The 20,028-nt window shown below is 50.6% G+C and overlaps 1 protein-coding gene across 9 annotated transcripts in view; it reads left to right on the top strand.

Annotated features, from left to right (window-relative positions):
* The window catches only part of ARVCF (ARVCF delta catenin family member), a 370,319-nt gene that overhangs the window by 157,293 nt on the left and 192,998 nt on the right, over nucleotides 1-20,028 (top strand). For 6 of the 9 annotated variants that reach the window (XM_020996305.2, XM_078154469.1, XM_078154468.1 and 3 more), the window contains exon 6: nucleotides 12,652-12,737. The exons of the other annotated variants lie outside the window; for them this stretch is intronic. The gene's annotated coding sequence lies outside the window, so the exon portion shown is untranslated. The remainder of the gene's footprint in view (nucleotides 1-12,651; nucleotides 12,738-20,028) is intronic. 9 annotated transcript variants of the gene reach the window in all.

Below are 20,028 nucleotides of genomic sequence, written 5' to 3'. Positions count from 1 at the left end.
GTGGAAGAGGTCTTAGAACAGAGAAGGTCAGAATGTAAAATGTCAGAGCTGGAAAGGACTTGAGCATAGGGAATGAGTCAGAACTGAGAGGGGCCTTAGAACAGGGAATGTCAGAACTGGAAGGGGTCTTAGAATGTGAGAAATTAAAAGGTTCAAGAGACATAGTTTCTGGGTAATTTAATCAGTTTATTAATAAGGCCAGCACATTATTAATAAAAGGATGGTCATTTGGCCATCTCTTTTAGACCAAAGACAATCATGGTGGCAGGCTCACAGTTTATGTGCCCTTTGAAGAGTAAGTGTTCAATGAGGGACTGAGAGTGACATCATGTCACCATTGGACAGAGAAACTATTTCTATAGTCAGACCACTGGAAGCCTTGGGCTGTCTAGACAAAAGGATCTGTCTTCATTCAAGCTTGAGTAGAACAGATGGGCTTCCTCACCTTAAATTAAATTTCTTATGGGGTCTGACCAAGATCAGAAGAATTAATCCAATCCAATGAAGGACGTTCATTATCAGTAATGTCCTTGAGGAGACTGACCTTAAAATCAAGACTTTGGAAGAAGGGGAGAGCTCTAAATCTCCCCAAGATATTGGTTATTAATAGTAATTTATCTCAAGAATATGGAATGTCAGAACTGGGTGGGGGGCATTAGAGACCATTTAGTTCAACATTCACATTTAATAGATGGAGAAATCGGGGCCTTGTGTGCCCTAATCTCCTTGCAGTGAAAAGCCTCTCAAAGTGGTCTGCCTTGCTGTAGGAGGTAGTAGCATACATCACCAGGTCGAGGCTAGATGACAGATTCCTGAGGTGTCTAGTGAGGGACTTCTTGGTCAGGTCTGGGTCAAACATGATGTCTTTGAGGTCCCTGCTAGCTCTGGGAGTCCAAGATTTTGGAGAGTCAGGTACTAATCAGTCAGTAGGAGAGTTAGGGTCTCAGGCCCAATTCACCTTCTAGGGCTGGACACCTTCTCCCCTGCCAGTGACCCAGACCAAGGTCGGCTGCCTTAAGACCAGGGTTCTTTGTCAGGAGAGACCAAGGCTCAGATAATAATAATGCCCACTGCCCTCTCCCCCAGCACCTCTGAGTACTATGACCTTCTGAAGGAATCATTACTCATGATGCCACCTCCCACTTTCTAGCACCTGAAGGTTTGCTAAGTACCTTCCTCACAACCCCATGAGAGAGAGAGAATGTGGTTAGAATTATCCCCATTTTACAGATGAATAATTTGCATGAGGTCCCACAGCTGGTCAGGAGCACAGCTGGGATTCAGACTTAGATTCTGGGATTCAGATTCGGACTCCAACATGACTACTTCTTTATGCGCCGCCCCCCACCCCCACCCCATACCACCCTGCCCAAGCCATGTACACTGCTAGTATGTATCTGAGGCATGATTTGAGCCCAGGTCTTCCTGACTTCAAAGCCAATGCTATTATACACTGTCTCCCACTTTGGAACTGGATTCAGATCCCTCCTCTTTCAGTCACTACTCATGACCTTAGGCATGTCACTTCTCTCTAAGCTTCAGTTTCCTTCTCTATAAAGTCAGGGGATTACATTTATCCTCCTGGGTCCCCTCCTGCTCTAAGCCAAAGACCCTATGATCTAATTAGTATGTTTCTGCCTTCCAGATGTTGTCATCTATAAAACAGAGACTGTCAACTCAGAGAAAGAAGGGGCCATTTAGTCTCACTCCCTCTATTTAACACATGGGGAAACTGAGGCACAGAGAGGCTAAGTAATTTGCCCTTTTCCTACAGGAAGCAAGTTTCAGGGGCAGGAATTGAACCCAGGCCCCATGTCTCCAGTTCCTCAGCCCTTGCTACCTCCACCTTTTACCAGCAGACATCATCTCCCCCTTCCCCACCTGCCCCTCCTCCACACTTGCCCATTTCTGTCAAGGACACCACCATCTTTCCATTTTCTCCATAGTAATCGTCCTTGTCCTCCTCACCTCTTGGAGCTGTTTGGAGTAAAGTTCTCTGTACACCTCAAAGCAGCAGAGAAATGTGACAGATGATAAAGTGTATTCCCGTTTCCCATCCTAGGCTGTAGGAGGAGAAATCCACCCTTGGAGAGTAAGCAGGCCCTGGGCTGGACTCCGGCTGCTTTCAAAGGTCTCATCTGTTTTTCTGTGCTTACTGTGAACTTTAGAAATGTCCTCACTTCAGATTAATTATAAAATTAATTTAGAATTAGCAGTTATTTGCAGAGACCTTGGTTAATTTATGGCAATCATTAGCAAGGACAATTTCTCACAGTGGCCTGCCCATGTAGAGCTTGGAATTTACACTGAACATTTGATTTGAGTGGACTAAGTGCTCACCCATTAGTGGGCTGTCTCCAGAGGGCCAAGCTGGCAATGGAGACACAACTAGGGCTGGGCCAACAGGCAATTGCCCTAGGGGTACCAACATTTAGAAGGCTCAGACAGCTCTCATTGTCCTTGAGGATCTTAGAAATAACTGGTCTTAGCACCAAGTTAATAAGAATGATTCATTAAAATAGGAAGCTACAAGGTGCTTTCTTCTCTAACCATATGCACCCACTTCACCTAAAGAGAGTATCTCTCTGGTTAGGAAGGGAAGCCCAGTGGTACTGGGAAAGAAGTACTTTCCAGGGTACTGGCTCTGGAGTTAGAGCATCTGAATTCAAATCCTACCTGTATAATCTGTATGGTGTTCAGTTTCCTCATCTGTAAAGGGAGGGATTGAACTAGGTCATCTTTAAGATCATTCTAATACTAAAGTTCTATGATCCCTCCAATTGAATTTGTCTTATAACTGATTGGAGGGTACATAGCACACTGTTCACTCCAGGTGTGACAATAGATCAGAAAAGATCTAGGGGTTTTAGTGAGTTACACATTCAGATTGAGTAAACAGAAAGACATAGCTGCCCCCCAAAACTCATTCCTTCTTCTTAGGGTACAGCCAGACACATGTTGGGTACAGGAGAGGTAGGTAATATAAGTCACCCAAGGGAAAGTTCGGGGCTTCATTTTTTCTGCCTGGGACAGGGACAGGGCAAGGATGTGTCCAGATCACAGTCACCAGAGAGATAGTGATGGAGCCACATTTGTAGAAGAGGCAGCTTACATCTGTGAGTTGGGGGTGCAGTCTGGGGCCCCGGGCAGGTAGAAGCAGACCATGGCAGAAGGAGGAAGGATGGCTCTGCAGAGATAGCCCCCAACCTGGCACCTGGGTTATGCCAAGCTCATGCTTCTCCTCTTAGTTGGATGTGGGACCTCTGCCCTGCCACAGAATGGGCCAACCCTGGAGAGGCTGGGTCTCACTCTGGCCCTCTGGCCCATCAGATTGGTTTTTTGCTCCTCATGCCACAAGAAGGGACATTGGTGGTGGGGTCCTATGAGACAGGGATGCTATTGGGCAGGTTATCCGAAAGGGGCAGCCCATGAGCACCGGGTGGGAGAAAGGTGAATGTAGAGATCATTTGTTTCATGGAAGGCCAGGCTCAGAAAACCAACCAAATCAAACCAGGTGTTTTAGAAAGGATTTTTGGTCTCGTACAAGTTGTACTGGGTTTCTCTAAAGATCTTTCCAGCTCTTACATTCTGTAAGTCTGTGAAGCTTTGTGTATGTGGCAGCGGGAATTAGAACTGGAGAGGTGTCAGAGTTGGGAGGGGCTTTAGAACAGGGGATGTCAGAGCTGGGAGGGGCCTTAGAACAGGGGATGTCAGAGCTGGGAGGGGCCTTAGAACAGGGGATGTCAGAGCTGGGAGGGGCCTTAGAACAGGGGATGTCAGAGTTATAAAGGACTTTGGAGATAACTTACTCTAGCCCCCTCGTTTTCCAGATGGGGAAACCATGGAAGGACCCTCCTTCAGTCTTGCCAAGGCCCAATTCCTGGCCCAGCCTAGGGTGAACTCAGGTCCCTTGAACCTCTTGCTCTCCCCTCTGAACTCTCCTCTCCTCCAGGGACCCTCGGGAAGCTCATTATCTTTGCCAGTCTGGCTGGCCACGTCTGCCTGGTGCCCTGGGGTTGTTTCGTATACCAGCTGTGCCCCAGCTACAAGTGGCTGATTTTCTAGCTCAGCCTGTGCCTGGGGATGTGTGTACATGTGTGAGAGCTGTATGCGTGTGCTTCAGGTTGTATGCCCGGCGTATATCCAGTCCAGCAGGCCTTATGAAGCTTCTCTTTGGTTCCAGCCACTGGGCTCAGTGGCGGCCTGGGCTGGTGTGGTGCCCTCGATTCCCAGATGAGAAAGCTCCCTGTGCCAGGGCAAGCTGGCCCTGCCTTTCAGTTTAGAAGCTGAGAGACTTGCCTGGAGCCTTGAGAGGATAAGTGACTTGCCCAGGGTCACACAGCCAGCTTGGGTCAGAAGTAGGACTCGGTAACAGTGCACCAGGCCCTGCCCATGAGTGTTTACATCTGTCTGGGGGTGAAATAGTGCCCCGGGGGCTGCTTGCTCAGCCCTGTCCCTGGACAGCCTCCTGCCCAGGAGTTTGTAAATCAATAAATTTGCAGGTTTTCCCCTCCCCCAAAAATAGAGTGATGGAAGGGGGGAAGTGTGAGGAGGCCTGCATATTGTTGTTCAGTCAGTTTTTCAGTCTCCTCCAACTCTTGTGACCCTGTTAGGGGTTTTCTTGGTAAAAATATGGGAGTAGTTGGCCATTCCCTTCTCCAGCTCATTTTACAGATGAGGAAACTGAGGCAAACAGAGAGAAGTGACTTGCCCAGGGTCACACAGCTGGATTTGAACTCAAGTCTTCTTGACTCCAGCCCCACACTCTATCCACTGCTTGTTGGATTTGATAAGAATGGTTAGATCCCATGTGGAAGGTTGGTAGGAAAACTCTGATGTCACCGGAGGGGTTGAGCACCTGATGACCCACCTGGGCGGCATCATCGCGCCAGCCATCCATGGATCACGTTAAGTGGAATTGACTCCAGAGACGTCTGCATACCACCAACCTGTGGACCCACAGCTGTGGCCATACCCACACCCTGAGGTAGACTTTGGGCGAGGCGTCTTGGCCGCTTGTCTGTTGACTTCAGGCACAGGATAGGAAGACCACTGATGTAAGGCCACAAGAGACCTCAGGGCCATGGGGTCCAGTCCCTAGAGGAGATACATTATTTGCCCAGGGTCACATAGCTTATAACAGCCCTCAGCCTCAGTTTCCTCAACTGTAAAAGGAAGAAGTTGAACCAGATGCCCTGTGGGTGCCCCCCCCAGCCTGAGATTGCACCACCTGCTTCCCTGTGGTGTCCCACCCCTCAGTACTAATAGAAAGCTTCTCGTCTTTGCTGACCACCCTTCACCAGGGCCTCCCGGCAGCCAGCCCCTTTCCTGGATCTAGGCTGGCCTGGCTCTCTCTTCTGCAGCTGTGTCGGCTGCTTGATGGAATTATCCCACAGAGTGGGTGCGGGTCTGGGGACTTGGCTGGGCCCTTGGCCTCAGCAGATGGTGGGAGGTTAAGCAGGCATCTCAGAGAGTGGACAGGCCAGCCAAAGCTGGTGGCCGGAACAGGAACACAGCCTACCCTGTTCTAGAACACAGAGAAAACCTTTGGAAACCGTGTGAATTGGAGGTGACTTTTTGCCCTCTCCGTAATAATGGAAAATAACCCCTTCTGGGATTCCAGGCCAGGCTTTGGAATTGGACCAGGGACCAGGCTGGGGAGAGAAGGAGCAAAGAGGTCTCAGAGAACAGTCCCCGCTGACATTAATTTGTTAAAAGAGACAATTAAGTTTTGCCCAGAAGATTGATTTTGCTTTTGACTCTGTGGGAACCAGAGCATTTCAGGCTGGTGCATCTAGCAGCATTATGCTTTCTGAGGAGGGCGGGTCACAGCTGTGTGGAAGACTCAGAAATTTCTGCAGAAGCAGCTCTTTGGCAACCCTTGGGTCTGAGAGCTGGGCCTCTGGCCCAGGGGAAGGAGGAGGCCTCAGTCTGGGTGGGGGCTCTCCCAGGGTCCGGCCCTGGTGAATCCCTGTGAAGAGTGCTGGGCCCATCCGGGGAGGCCCTAGCTGCCTCCTGCTCAGGGGGACATTGACTTCCTGCCCTTGAGTCCCAAGCACAGTGCTAGGCACCCGGTAAGGCCTGATTGTTGCTTGTTTGAACTGAGACACAGATGTGGCCAGCCCGGAGAGGCACAGAAAACACTCTCACAATGATGTGCAATCCTGCGTTTCCCAAGATTCCCAGAATCAGCGCATTTGAGGACAGCCTCTGAGGCTAACCCAGACCGGAACAGGAATTCCCCTCTGACATACAGGACAAGTGACCCTTCAGCCTGTCCTTGGAGACCTCCTGGGAGGAGGAGCGCCCCAACCCTGGCAGCAGCCCATCGCGCTTGGGGAAGTGGATTTGGCCTCCTGCTTTTGCCACCTAGGACCAAACAGGGCAAATCTTATCATCTCTTTTCCATGGGACGGCCCACCGGCCCATCAGGTACTTGGAGACGGCTCTATGCACACCCTCTAGCCTTGCTTCTCCAGGTTAGCCACCCCCAGTGACTTCAACAGAGCCTGACGCACCAGAGCCTCCTCGGGCACTCACCACTCCATGGCCTCCCTCACTGTGCCACCTGGAGCTCCCCCCACTCCTCCAAGGGCAGCTGCTTCCCAGTGTCCCCAGGGGGAGGCAGCCCCGCCGCCCCTGCCTAGGTGGCCAGAGCCCATTGCTTCCTTCTGCAGAATGATTCAGGTGGGAGTGGGCCAAGGTCTTATCCCCAGCCTCCTCCCCCTTCCAGGTCCCCTGTTACCTGCCCCCCAAGCAGTTCCTGCTTCCCTAGCCTGACAGAGTAGCCAGAGCAGTGGAGGCTTAAGGCTCCTCCCATCTCTGACATCCCCTGTTCTAAGGTCCTCCCGGCCCTGGCATCCCCTGTTCTAAAACCACTCCTATCTCTGACAACCCCAGTTCTAAACTCCTCTCAACTCTGACATTCCCTGATCTCAGGCCCCTCCCAGTCTTGGCATCCCCTGTTCTAAGATTCCCTCCCCCACAGCCCTGACATCATCTGTTCTGAGGCCCCTCCCAGCTCTGACATTTTATGAGTCTGATTCTATGAGGAAAAATAAGAAAGCCCCAGCAGGTGAGAGTTTCAAGGAAAGGAACATGTGTGCCAAACCCTCCTCCCTGTCCCCCAGCCCTGGCAATGCCCAGACTTGCTCAGCTCTTCTTTCTCTTTGCTGCCCTGGGGCCTCACTCCACCCCCTGGTTCTTTAGGCCTTCAGCCCATCTCTTAATCTCTGATCTGAGATCTTCAGAAAATAGCTCCCCCATCGAACAGAGGAGGAAACTGTAGCCCAGAGAGGGCATGTCACTTACTCAGGCTTGCACAGCAAGAGAGATGTGCCGTTGCTGCTGCTGCATTTACAGAGTGGTCCAGGTTTGCAAGGCCCTTCACAGAGATCTCATTTGATCTTCACAAGAACCCTGGGAAGCAGGTACTATTATACAGAGGAGGAAACTGAGGCAGAGGTGAAGTGCCTTGCCTGGGGTCACACAGCTGCCCAGTTTCTGAAGGTGGATTTGAACTCAGCTCTTCCAGGCTCCAGGTCCAGGGACTCTTTCCTTGGTGCTACCTAGCTGCAACAAGCAAGTGTTAGAACTAGGTTTTGAACCCATGTCTTCGGGGTCCTAGAGCAGTGATGCTAATAACGGGCATTTCAAGCCAGACTGAGGGGTCCAGACTTGCCTTGAGGTCAGTGGGCTGGTGTCTTCTGGGGTGTGCTCAGTGTCTAGAGCTCCCAAAATAAGCCAGGAGACCCACCTGCCTTTCCTTCCACCCTTTAGCTGGGTGATCCCAGACAAATTCTCTGGACCTCCGTTTCTTCATCTGTTCTCATCGGGGGAACGCCCGTCTGTTGGGCGTCCAGGACATCCCACGTGTGTGGAGAGATCAGAGACGTAGAACTGGGGAGGAGATTTGGGACCCCACACTCCAACCCCCTCATTTCATCAATAAGGAAACTGAGGCCCAGAGAGTTTGTACCTTTCCTAAGGTCATTGTTTGACCTGCGTTTTCCAGGAGGACCAGTGACTTCACCTGGTGATGCCTGGGCTTGTGAATGAATTGGATTTTTCCTAAGGTCATGCATGTATTAGGTTCCAGGGGTAGGATTTGAAACCAGGCCTGTGGACTTGAGCCCCAAGCTAAAGCAGGCCACCAGCCTCAGCCTCCCCAGCAGGAGGATTACAGGCAGACTACCCCCACAGGCAGCTCCCGAGACTGGGGACTCCCTTCACCATCTATCTAAGTAAGCACTTTGTCCTTCTGAGGGAGGAGAAAACAGCCCTGAAGACCATATTCCTCAAGTGTTCTTCCTTCACTCAGATAAAAGGATCGTTTTGCCAAGACCCGTTTCCTACCCAGTACTTATGAAACATGGGTATGGGAAGCATTGGCCCATTGAAGACCAAGGAGCCAAGGCCCAGCTGTGCTGCCGTGTGAGTGGAGCAATTCGTGCTGGAAGGGCCCTTAGCAGGCACCCAACCCCCTCATTTTACAAAAAAAGAAACTGAGGCCCAGGGAAGGGAGGGGACTTGTCCAAGATCACTAAGGCCTAAGTGGTCAATCCAGGATTCGAACCCTGGGCCTCAGTCTCCAGAGCCAGGGAATTCACAGTGGCAATGACACCATCCCTGAGAGGACCGGGCTAGCCTGCTGGGGGCCAGTCTATTCTCATCCGGGGAACTCCGATCTGTCGGGTATCCAGGACATCCCATGTGTGTGGGAGAGGAAGGTGGCAGTAGCGTGATGTGGGGGCCTGAGTCCCCCAGGAGCCCCATGGAGAGTCTTGGGCTTCCTCCTCCTCTTCCCTTCCTCCTGTGTAGGGGGAGGAGGGATGGGCACCTGGGAGGGGGGCAGGGCTCTGAGGCCAGGCTGGAAGGCGGCTGGTGCAGTGGAAAGAGATCTGGATTTAAAAGCAGACATGAGTGAATTATCCCCCAACTAGGATCCTTGATTTCATAATCTGTTTAATGGGTTTGAAAATGCCTCTTGGTAGACTCCTAGACTGTTCTGGCTGTGAGGGACTTTGGAAGTCACATGGTCCAGTGCCCTCCTTTGCAGATGAGGAAGCAGAGACTCAGAAGGTCCCATAGCTTACATGTGGCTGAACGACGATTTGCACCCAGGTCTTTGGGGTCATGTTCGTGCCCTGGCATCTCCCTGTCTGTCGTGTGGCCAAAATGAGATGATGACATAGGTAACCTATAACCCTGAATAGCCCTTCAGAAGTGCATAGCATGGCGTGGAGGAAAGAATGGGAAGTGGAAGCCAGGAGACCTGGGTGCGAATCCTGCCTTTGGTATTTCTTGCCTGGGTGACTGGGCAGGTCGAGTAACCCCCCAGAGCCTCTATTTCCTCATCTGTAAAATGGGAGTGGTAATTCTCCTGTTTCCTCTCTCGTGAGATTGTGGTAAGGAAGGTGCATGGAAAGTTTCAACACCGTATAGAAATGGACATGGTTGTTGGTGGTGGTGGTGGTGTTACCACACACTCATCTGAAGTTGTGTAGCTGGAAGCTTGATGGACCCTGGAGGCAACACTTCCAGTGAGGAAGAGGGCCGCACTTGACTGGCCTGCCTCAGGCACCTTGTGGCCTGCCCTGAGGGCTATGGAACTCCTACTAGCTTGGAGGCAGGCTGACATGGGAGTGAGCACTTCCTGACATGGACATCAAAGTCCTTGGGTAGGTAAGGTTGATCCTTTGGCCCCATTAGGGCCACGTGATTAGAACTGGATGGGCATGAATGTAAAATCCTGTACCCGGGCCCAAGAAGTCAACTTCACAAGAACAGGATCCGGGGAAGCCTGGTTATATAGCAGGTCAAGCTCCAAAGACCTAGATGTCTTAATGTGTGGTGAGTGGGTTCCATATAAGCCACAGAGATCCTTCAAACTCAAGCCCCTTAGGAGGCATTGAGCTCCAAGAATGGGGAGAAGAGAGGGAGTTCTCTAGTCCTGCTGACCTCTTCCCTGGCCCCTTGGGGATTGCTGCTTAGGGTTCAGGGTGCCCCAGATTAGGAGGGACATTGCCAAGATGGAGCACCAGTGGTGTTAAGGGGACTTGAAACCAGGCCACCTGGAGAGTGGTTAAGAGATGGGGGGGGGTCCCTTGGAGAAAAGAAGATCAAAGAGAGGCCTGAGAGCCATGCTCAGGATTAGAAGGGCTGCTCTGTGGCAGGGAGCTGGATTCTGCTCGGCCCCACAGGGTGGAAGTAGGAGCCGTGGGTAGAAGCGACAGACAGATTTCAGCTCTGATACCAGGAAAAACTGTGTGCCAGTTTAGAGCTGTCCCCAAGTGAAATCAGTCAGTGGACCCCCTGGGGAGGTGGTATAGACTCATAGAACCTCAGATTTGTGAGCAGCTCCCTGGGCCCCCACAACCGTGGTCCCAGGTTGGAGGACACCTCCAGGCTCAGGGCCAAGATACTCCAGCTCTGATGGAGCTATCCTGAGAGCCCTGAGAGGCCACTGAGCTCAGCCCCCTGGGATCATCAGACCATGAGATGCTAGCTCCAGGGCTGGAAGGGGCATCTGGGGCCATGGAATCAGTGTATGGAGGGGGAAACCGAGGGCATGTCACTTGACCAAGGTCACAGAGGTAGCAAATGTCTGAGGCAGTCTGCCAACTCAGGTCTTTCTGACTCCGAGTCCACTGTTCCTTGTAGCTGCCCCATCCTTGGGGACCCCTCATGTTTTGTCCCCCACTAGTTCATCCCATGTGTAGGGGAGGGGGGCTTCCTTCTCTTCACACCAGGAGGGCACCAGTTGCACACATGGGCTGCCCATGGTCAGTGGGGACCAGCCCCTCTTCTATATTAGGTACAGTTCTTTGATGACGTCCCTCCTTCCCTCCCCCTCGTCCTGTGGAGTTCCGTGTTGGAGATGTGCTGCTGCCTGCCCACGCCCATCAGCGCCTCTCCATCCCCCTTTGGGCAATCCTCAGCTTCAGATCTGTGTTCTGTGACTCACAGCCTTATGGTGAGGGGGCCTGAGGTGAAGACACAGATAAACACAGGACAAATTAGGAGAGGCAGCACATTCTAGGTCAGCTCCGGAAAAAAAATAGAGAACCATAAAGTGGCAGAGCTGGGAGGACCCTTAGAACATGAAACATAGTATTGGAGCTGGGAGGGATCTGAGAAGAGAATATTAGAGCTGGGAGGGGCTTTAGAACAGGGAATGTTGGGGCTGGGAGGGGTCCTAGAACAGGGAAGGTCGGGGCTGGGAGGGGCCTTTGAACAGAGCATGTCAGTCAGAGCTGGAAGAACTCTTAGAACATAGAATAAAGTGTCAGGGATGGGAAGGGCTCTAGAATGTGAGATCTGGGAGAACCTTGACTGATCTCCAATAGGTTTGAAGGGCCTTGGGGAAGAGGGGGAAAAAAAGACTTTCAAGTCCAAATTGCGACTCCCCAATTGCCCTCCTGTTCCTTTTCCCTTGTGTGGACCATTTCAAAGCCAGACCTTCAGTGGTGGGTGTCCATGCTAGCCAGCTGTCTGGTCTCCCCTTTCCCTGCTCTCTTGGCTCTATCCACAGTGTAGGGCCTCCTCCCCCCTCCTCTTCCCCCCCTCCTCCCCCCTCCCCCCTCCTCCCCCCTCCTCCTCCACTCTTCCCCTCCTCCTCTCCCACTCCTCCCTTCCTCGTCCCCCTTTCTCCCCTGCTCCTCCCCTCCTCCTTCCCTCCTCCTCCCCCACTCCTCCCCTCCTCCCACTTTCAGTTTCCCTGCTGGGATACCACCCTCTTTGGGAAGCCTTCTCTAATAGATAGGAGTGGACAGAGGGATGCCTTCCCAGGTTCCTGCTCTCCAGCCCCAGGAAGCTATTTGTGCTCCCCTCCCCCACAGCATAAAAAAGCCTAGGAAGATGCTTTTAAAAATTAATACCAAACAAATTCGTTAGTAATCAGCCAGACCTCTCGCTAGCTAACAGCGACGCACAAGCTCGGCGGGCGAGGTTGAGTGGTCATCCCTCCTTCTCGAGGAAGACCAGAAAGCCGTCACTGAGCTAGACCAGTTTCAGTGTGTCCAGCTGTGGCTGCTCAGACCTGTACGAGCCCCGAAGGCTCTACCGCAGGTCGGCACAAACAGTCCGTGTGAACCTCCGGGGTGGATTCTCTAAGTTTGCACATCCTACGTTTCTCTTGAGCTCCTTCAGTTCTGCTTTGCTCATGGGGCACAGCACCTCCTCTGACATGGGCACACCATGCTGGGCGGTCCTGTGCCAGTGTCTCCCAGGTCACACAATCAATTCCAAAGTTCTTCAGAGAGACCTTGAGAGCGTCCTTGTATGGCTTCTTCTGACCACCAGGTGAACGCTTGTTCTGTGTGAGTTCTCTGTGAAATAGTCTTTTAGGCAAGCCCATGTCTGGCATGCAGCCAACATGCCAGCCCATCGGAGTTGCTCTCTCTGCAGTAGGGTTTGAGCGCTTGTCAGTTTAGTTTGAGAAAAGACCTCAGTGCCTGGTGCCTTCTCCTGCCAGGTGATCTTCAGAATCTTCCTAAGACAATCTAAATGGAAGCGATGCAGTTTCCTGGCGTGGCGCTGGTAGACTGTCCATGCTCACAGACATACAACAATGAGGTCAGCACAACAGCTCTGTAGACCTTCAGTTTGGTAGTCAGTCTAATACGTCTTCTCTCCCACACTTTCCTTCAGAGCCTCCCAAACCCTGAGCTAGCTCTGGCAATGCCCGCACCAACCTCATTATCAACGTGTACATCCCTGGAAATCACTTACACAAGGTAAGTGAACCTGTCCACACCGTTCAAAACTTCTCCATTTGCTGTAACCGATGGTTCCTCATATGGATGGTGTGGTGGTAGCAGATGGAGCACCTGTGTCTTCTTGGTGTTAATTGTTTGGCCAAAATTAGCACAGGCAGCAGAGAACTGATCCATACTTTGTTGCATCACAGCTTCAGAGGCTGCATTGAGTGCACAATCATCTGCAAACAGAAAATCATACACCAACACTCCCTCCACTTTAGTCTTGGCTTGTAGCCTTTTCAAGTTGAATTTGCCATCAGTTCGGTAGCTGACCTTGATGCCATGTTCATCCTCATTGAAAGCATTTGAGTGGACAGTGGGCAGCCTAAATGCTGAACCTGACTTTAGACAGTGTGAATGATCGCAGCTGACCGAGGCTGTCTTTCAGATTTGCTACGTACCTTTATGTGTATTATTAGCTCATCTGATCCTCAAGACACCTTGTAGGCTGACTGTGGGCTTGGGCAAGTCATTTAACCTCACTGTGCCTCAGTTTCCTTTTCTGTAAAATGAGGGGTTTGGACTTGATGGCCTTGTAAGGTTCTTTCCAGCTCTCAGTTTGCAATCCGATGATCACTTTTACAAATGAGGAAGCTGATGCTCAGAGAGGTGAAAGCCCCTGCCCATGGTCACCAGCTAGGAGGTACCAGAGGCAGGCTTGGTCCAGGTCTCTGCTGGCTCCAGGGGCAGCAGCGGAATAGGGTGCTGCTTCTCAGAATAGAAGGCTTTAGAGCCACGTGTGTGGCAGCCCTTTGTGAGACCACACATGGCACGTGGGACTCAGCTGGGGGCCACTCTTGAAGAAGGGAATCCCTAGGCTTGAGAGCATAGCTGCATGACCTTGGGCAAGTCACCTCCCCTCTCTGAGCTTCAGGTTCGTTTGTTAAAGCTAAGTGGCATGACAGATAAAGGGCAGGATTTGGAATCTGAGTTCAAATCCAGCCTCAGACACTAGCTCTGTGACCTTGGCCAAGTCACTTAGCCTCTATTTCTCTCCATTGTAAAATGGGAATGCTAATAGTGCCTACCTCCCAGGGTTCTTGTGAGATAATATTTATAAAGTATATGGTAGGCCTTGTATAACTACATGTCACCACCACCATCATCATCATCATCATCATCATTGTGGTGGAGGGAGAGATGCTTTAGGGGCATTCTTGTTCCAGTATGGGTTAGACTACCTGAGGTCAGCTCTGGTTCAGACATTCTGAAATCCTAAGAATATGGGCTGTGAGGGCCAGAGATTCCTCACCGGATGTCCACCACATCTGCCCCTCTTCCTTTTCCCTTTGTGTTTGAGAGGAGGCAGGAGAATCCCGGGCTCTCAGGGTGTGGGTCTGAGGGGAAGGCTGCATGCAGCATCTTGGGCCTGCGAGGCCTCCTCCCATGTCCCAGGCCCTGGCTCAGTGTGTCCTCACCTCTCTTGCTTCTGCGTCTCTGGGCCTGCTCTGAATAATGTGGTGTTATTGATCGGGAATGTAGTCTGATGCTGCTAACATGGGGCTCTGGTGAGAGATGGAGCCAAGTTCTTGTCCTGGGCGTCTGAGGCCAGCGTGGAGAGAGGCCTGCCATCCAGCCCTTGGGACAGCTAGGACAGCATGGTTAATGAGCCCATCCTCTGGGGCTGTGATTTTCTGGCAGCAGCCTGGATGGCCCTGGCTTCCCTGGTTGAGATGGGCCACAGCCATGTGTCCTTACATGAGCCTGATTGGGCTAAGGAAGCAGTCTGTGACTAAGAGAATGAAAAAGAGCCAATGGTCCAGGAGGCCCAGAGCTCACATGGTTTCAATTCCTGATGGGCCTGATGTCTGGGCTTGGATTCTGACCCAGAACAGCAGCCTGGTGAATGTTATGTCAAGAGCCCTGGACCTTGAGTACCAGGTTCAAATCTTGGCTCTGTGTCCCTGGGCACACCCTGCTTCGGCCCTATGATAAGCCTCATTGTAGAGCAGGGATATGAATATCAGTCATTTCCCAGGGTTGTTGGGAGGCCCAAATGAAGCAATGTCCATTACATGCTTCCAAAATCTTAAAATACTATTAATATGTAACTTATTATGTTAGATTCAAGGCAGCTAGGTCATGCAGTGTCTAGAGTGCCAGGCCTTGAGTCAGGAAGACTCATCTTCCTGAGTTCAAATCCAGCCTCAGACACTTACTAGCTGAGTGACCCTCGGCAAGTCACTTTACCCTGTTTGCCTCAGTTTCCTCGTCTATAAAATGAGATGGAAAAGGAAATGGAAAACCACTCCAGTATCTTTGCCAAGAAAGCCGCAAATGGGGTCAGGAAAATTGGACATGACTGAAAATGTTAGATTCCTTTAGCTTATCCTTCCAGTCTGTGGAGAGATGTGAGGGTCTTTGCTGCCATGCATTCAAAATAAAATAAATGCACTCAACATTTGGAAGGATCTCCTACACGTGGTGCCTGGTGGAGGGCACTGGAGAATGTTAGGAAGTTTAAATACAAGAAGGTGCTTGATTTACATGAACTGATACATAGTAAAGTAGCAATAGATACAATAAGGATAGATGCCGTAACACTAACAATGTACTTGAAAAGAGCAACAATGACAAAACAGTTGAAACTCAAGTTATAAATGACAAGTTGGGCCCAGAGAGGAGATGCAGGAAAATGCCCCTGCCTGCTTTTTAGCAGAGTTGGGGGCCTAGGACCGTGAAGCATTGCATATGACTTTTGGGATAGACTTGTTTTCTTTCCATTTGTTCTAAGAAATGGTTCTTTGGGAGGGGGAGGGAGAACGGAAACATTGGGAAATGTAGATGAAATAAAAACAAAAGGGACCAATAAAAATTAATTTAAAAAAGAAGAGATAACTGCCTTCATGGAACTTGGAAGCTAGTAATAGAAAACTCCGCCTTTGGATATATATGTTTACAGGCTAAGTGTAGTCTTAATGGATTGTCGCCAGATTGTTACCATTAGGGGCTGGCAAGGGGAAGAGAGAGGGTGGGAAGGTCTAAGGCATTGTGGAGGTGATATTGACCAGGCTTGGGAACTGACAGAGTCTGGCAGAGGGGGCCAATCCACATTTATTAAGAGCCTACTGTGTGCCAGGTACTGTACTAAGAGCTAGGAATACAATTAATAAAAAGAAAGACAGCCTCTGCCCTCGAGGAGCTTACAATCTAATGAAGGGAGACAGCCACAAATGGAGGCGGTAAAGAGGGTGGGGATGGACCAGGACACCGGGGGATATCTTGTTTCAGGGAGTCGAAGCCAGCTGGAGCAGAGACGCCTTCTGTTAGAAAGGCATTGGGAGGAATTTAGCGCTCCACCCTCCAGTCAGAGGGGAGAGGAGGCAGAGGTGGTGACGGTCAAGGCTTGAGTTTGCAGCATGGTGCTGAGATTAGGGAGGGAGGCGAGAAATCTGGATGGTTCCCACCATTCTGGGTGTGGGAAGCGATTGGTGGACCCTGGCTCCTGCTTACGTGCAGACCGATGACGCCAGTGCCTCAGGCCCTGGCCAAATCCTCCATGGCAGTGCTGAAGGACGTGATGCTGGTGAACATCCCCCGGGCAGGAGAGAACAGGGAACAGAGTGGGTCTGTGAAACAGGGCTTTGTGTGGTTTTCCTAAGCCCTGACCCTTCCCCTCTGTGACCTCAGGGCCTGCCTCATCTGTGAGAAAGTTCCTCCCTCTCAGCTGCCCACAATTGCTGACATTGTCTGCTGGACAGGTTGGGGGGACTGTGCTCAGAAATTCAGCCAGCTCTCCGCTATTCAGGGCCAGCTGCCCTTGGGGGTGGGGAGTTTGCCAGGCTTTTTGTCCTTCCTCCTCCTCCTCCTCTTCCTCCTCCTCCTCCTCCTCCCCCTCCTCTTTCTCCTCCTCCTCCTCCTCCTCTTCCTCCTCTTCTCACATCTGCTTCTTAGCTAGGCTGCTGCTCAGGACCAGACACAGCCCAAGCCTGACAGGTTTCTTCTGGCCAAACTTTTCATGGGGAGCTCATTACCTTAAGAGACTTCTCTGGGGCCTTGAAAAGTTCACTTCAGTCCTGCCTGGTCCTTCTTCCCCACTGGACTTGAGAGATTCCTGACTTAGAATCATTACTCAAAGAATGCCAAATCCAGCACGCATTTATTAAGTGCCAGCTGTGTGCAAGGTACAGGGCTAGATGCCAAGGATATGGAAGGAGAAACAACACAGTCTGTGTTCTCGAGGAGTTTATATTGGGGGGGGCGGGTATGGGTGAAATATAAAACAAACAGAGATTAGTAGAGACAAAGTAAACTGCAGGAGAGAGGATGAAGACGTGGAGGAATCCGGTAAGGTTTCTCAGGGGAGGTGGCCCCTGGGCTCTGAAGGAAGATGAGATTGTGAGAGGGGAAGTGAATTCCAGGAGTGAGGACGACTTTAAAATGCTGAGCTCAGAGGGAGAAAGAAACAAAACTCACAGGCCAGTTTGACCAGCCACCCACCAAGGGAAAGGATATGAAATAAAAACCAATCAACGACAAGTCTACCAGACTTGTTAATCACCAGGCGCTGTGCTGGGTGCTGGAGAGGCAGTGAGAAGAGAGGGGGGGAACCCTGCCCTCAAGGGGCTTACATTCTAATGGCAGAGACAGGAACATATGCAAGTGTATATAGAATGAAGATAAAGAATAAATAAAACTAAATAGAGAGGTGCTGGGAAGGGGCCACTGGGGGATCACAAATGACTTCATGTAGAACATGGAGGTGAGGAGGAAGTGCATGGAGGAAGGCCAGTGCAAAGGCCCAGAGATGGGAGATTAATGCCCTTTGTCAGGAGCAGCAACTCAGTTAATAAACACGTTTTCTGTGCCAGCCCTGTGCTAAGTTCTAGTCTGGCCAAATTGCAGCGTGCAGGGGAATAGTGATGCCCAGTGAGTCTGGAAAGATCAGTGGGGGTTGAGTTGTGAAGGATGTGAAAACTTCCATTTATCTGTTTGTTTGTTTGTTTATTTGTTTGATTATTTATTATTTTTTATTAAGGCAATTGGGGTTAAGTGACTTGCCCAGGGTCACACAGCTAGTAAGTGTCAAGTGTTTGGTCTGTGGCCGGATTTGAACTCAGGTCCCCCCCTGACTTCAGGGCCAGTGCTCTATCCACTGCTCCACCTAGCTGCCCTGAAGGACATGAAAACTAAGGGAAGCACTGGAATTGTCTCCCAGAGGCAGTAGGGAACCACTGGCATTTCCTGACCAGGAAAGTACCACAGTGAGATCTGTGGTTAAGGACACATGGGCTGGAGCCAGACCATGGAGGGTCTTCAATCCAGACTGAAGACTTGTATGTGGTTCTAGAGGCCGCAGGAGCCTCTGAAGCTTCTTAGTGCCATGGTCAGCCTTGTGGCTCGGGAAGATTATATTGGAGTCGGATTGACAAGTTGGAGAGACAAGAATTGAGGAAGGCTAAGTAAGCCCTTTTGCCGGTAGTCTGGATGAGAGATGATAAGGCTCTGACCATGCAGGGAAGGGGAGAAGACGTTGGAGATGCTGGGGGGGGGGCGGTATCCACAGGGTTCTGGTGCCGTGCTTGCCCAGCTGTGGAAGAAGATGCTTATCCAGCTGCTTATGGTAGGGGCTGCTCACTGGGGCTGGGGAGCAGAGGAAAGGCCATCCTCTGACTCCTAGTTATTCAGGAATGGTGGATGGAGCAGGCTTGGGCCGTTGGCCTCTGGAGTGAACTGAAAATTGGCCAGGAGTTATAAGAGAGGTGATCTGAAGGGCTGAAATATGTGACATGGGACAAGGCAGAGAGAACTGGCCAGTGGGGTGCTATGCGAGCATGGCACTGAGTCAGGGTCTTTGGTAGTGATGAAGGGGAAAGTGTGGTATAGATTCTAGTAGCCTGTGAAACCTCCTACCCATTCCATCCCACACAGCCTAGAGTTGAGGCACTGAGGATTGGGAAATGAAGGAGGGCTGGCATGACCATAAGCTGGGTCCCAGGGCCAATTCCTCTTGACATCTTACTGGCACAATGTTATGGTTCCACACAGTTCATCTGGAGGAGAAAATACTCATGCAGGTTTCAGGGCACCTGGAACAGTACAAGGTGCCCACGATTGATTGTGGGTATGCCTGAGTCTATAAAATACAGGACATGTGAATGATTGTCATCAGAGTGTACTATAGACCCCCTGAACAGAAGGAGGTGATAGATGAGGATAGATTGCATGCCTAGTATGATATGGTGGCAATGGGGGACTTCAATAATCCAGATATATGCTGGAACTCTTTCTCTGTAGAGAGAAAAAGCAAAACAGCTAATAACTTCCTGACTTGCCTTAATGGTCATTTCATTCTTTAAAAGGTAGAGAAACCAACAGGGAGAATTCTTTTCTGGATCTGATTCTCACTAACAGGGGAGACCTGGTGCTAAGGTGCTAAGATGGGAACCTGGGGAGGTAGGAGGGCAAGGAAGTGGCTGCTCAGGTGATAAAGAAGAAGAGTAAAGCTGAGAATAGTCCCCCCTGATTTGGCAAGAACAGATGGAAAAAGGGCTAGCAGCCTGTGACATAAAATTCTACAGGGAATGGTAGCCCAAGAGAGAGGAGAAGAGCTCAAAAATGAAATTCTGAAGACACAAAGAGGAGCAGTTCTAATTGGAAGGAAATAGTAGAGTTGCTTAGAGAGTTGGTTGTCACCACATAAGGAACTCACCAACTAATTTCATTTTTTTAAGAGGAATTCACGGAAGATAAAGAAAGGGCTGGCAACAGGAAATAATTCTGTGGCCTGGTTCTGTGAGGGTTGTGTTGAGTGCTAAAGTGCTTGGTGCCAAATGAGCTGAGGCTGGAGAGAACATTTCAGATACCAAAAAAAGGACATCCCCCCCCTTTTATTTTTTACCTCTCTTGGGCAAAAAGAGAAGGCTCGAAGAAATAGGGCAGCTGCTTAGGGAGGATAGGATGAGGATAATCGAAAATGGAAAAAACCTGAGTAGCTAGATCCTCTTCTGCTCCTATTTTCTCTGCCAAGGAAAATGATCTTGGAACTGGAAAGGAAAGACCAAAAACTGGCTAATGGAGAGTTGATGAATACGGAGATAGAAGAGAAGCTTTTGGTGAATTCATGTCACCAAGACGAGACGAGTGACATGGTCAGGTACAGACAGAATTGGAAGAGGCGATTACTGAGCCGCACGGTTCAAGACATCGGAAAGATCAGGGAGAAAGGAAGGGATGCTCCAGCTACAGAGAAGGACAAATGGGGTCCGAGTTTGAAAGAAGGGAGGAGGAAGGAGGGGCAGCTGCAGTCTCAGAGGCTGTGTTTTGA

This window comes from Phascolarctos cinereus, unplaced genomic scaffold (assembly GCF_003287225.1).
Source record: "Phascolarctos cinereus isolate Bilbo 61053 unplaced genomic scaffold, phaCin_HiC Scaffold_4;HRSCAF=312, whole genome shotgun sequence".
In the NCBI taxonomy this organism is placed as follows: Eukaryota; Metazoa; Chordata; class Mammalia; order Diprotodontia; family Phascolarctidae; genus Phascolarctos; species Phascolarctos cinereus.
Note: the sequence above shows the minus strand (reverse complement) of the source record. Positions and strands in the feature narration are given on the sequence as shown.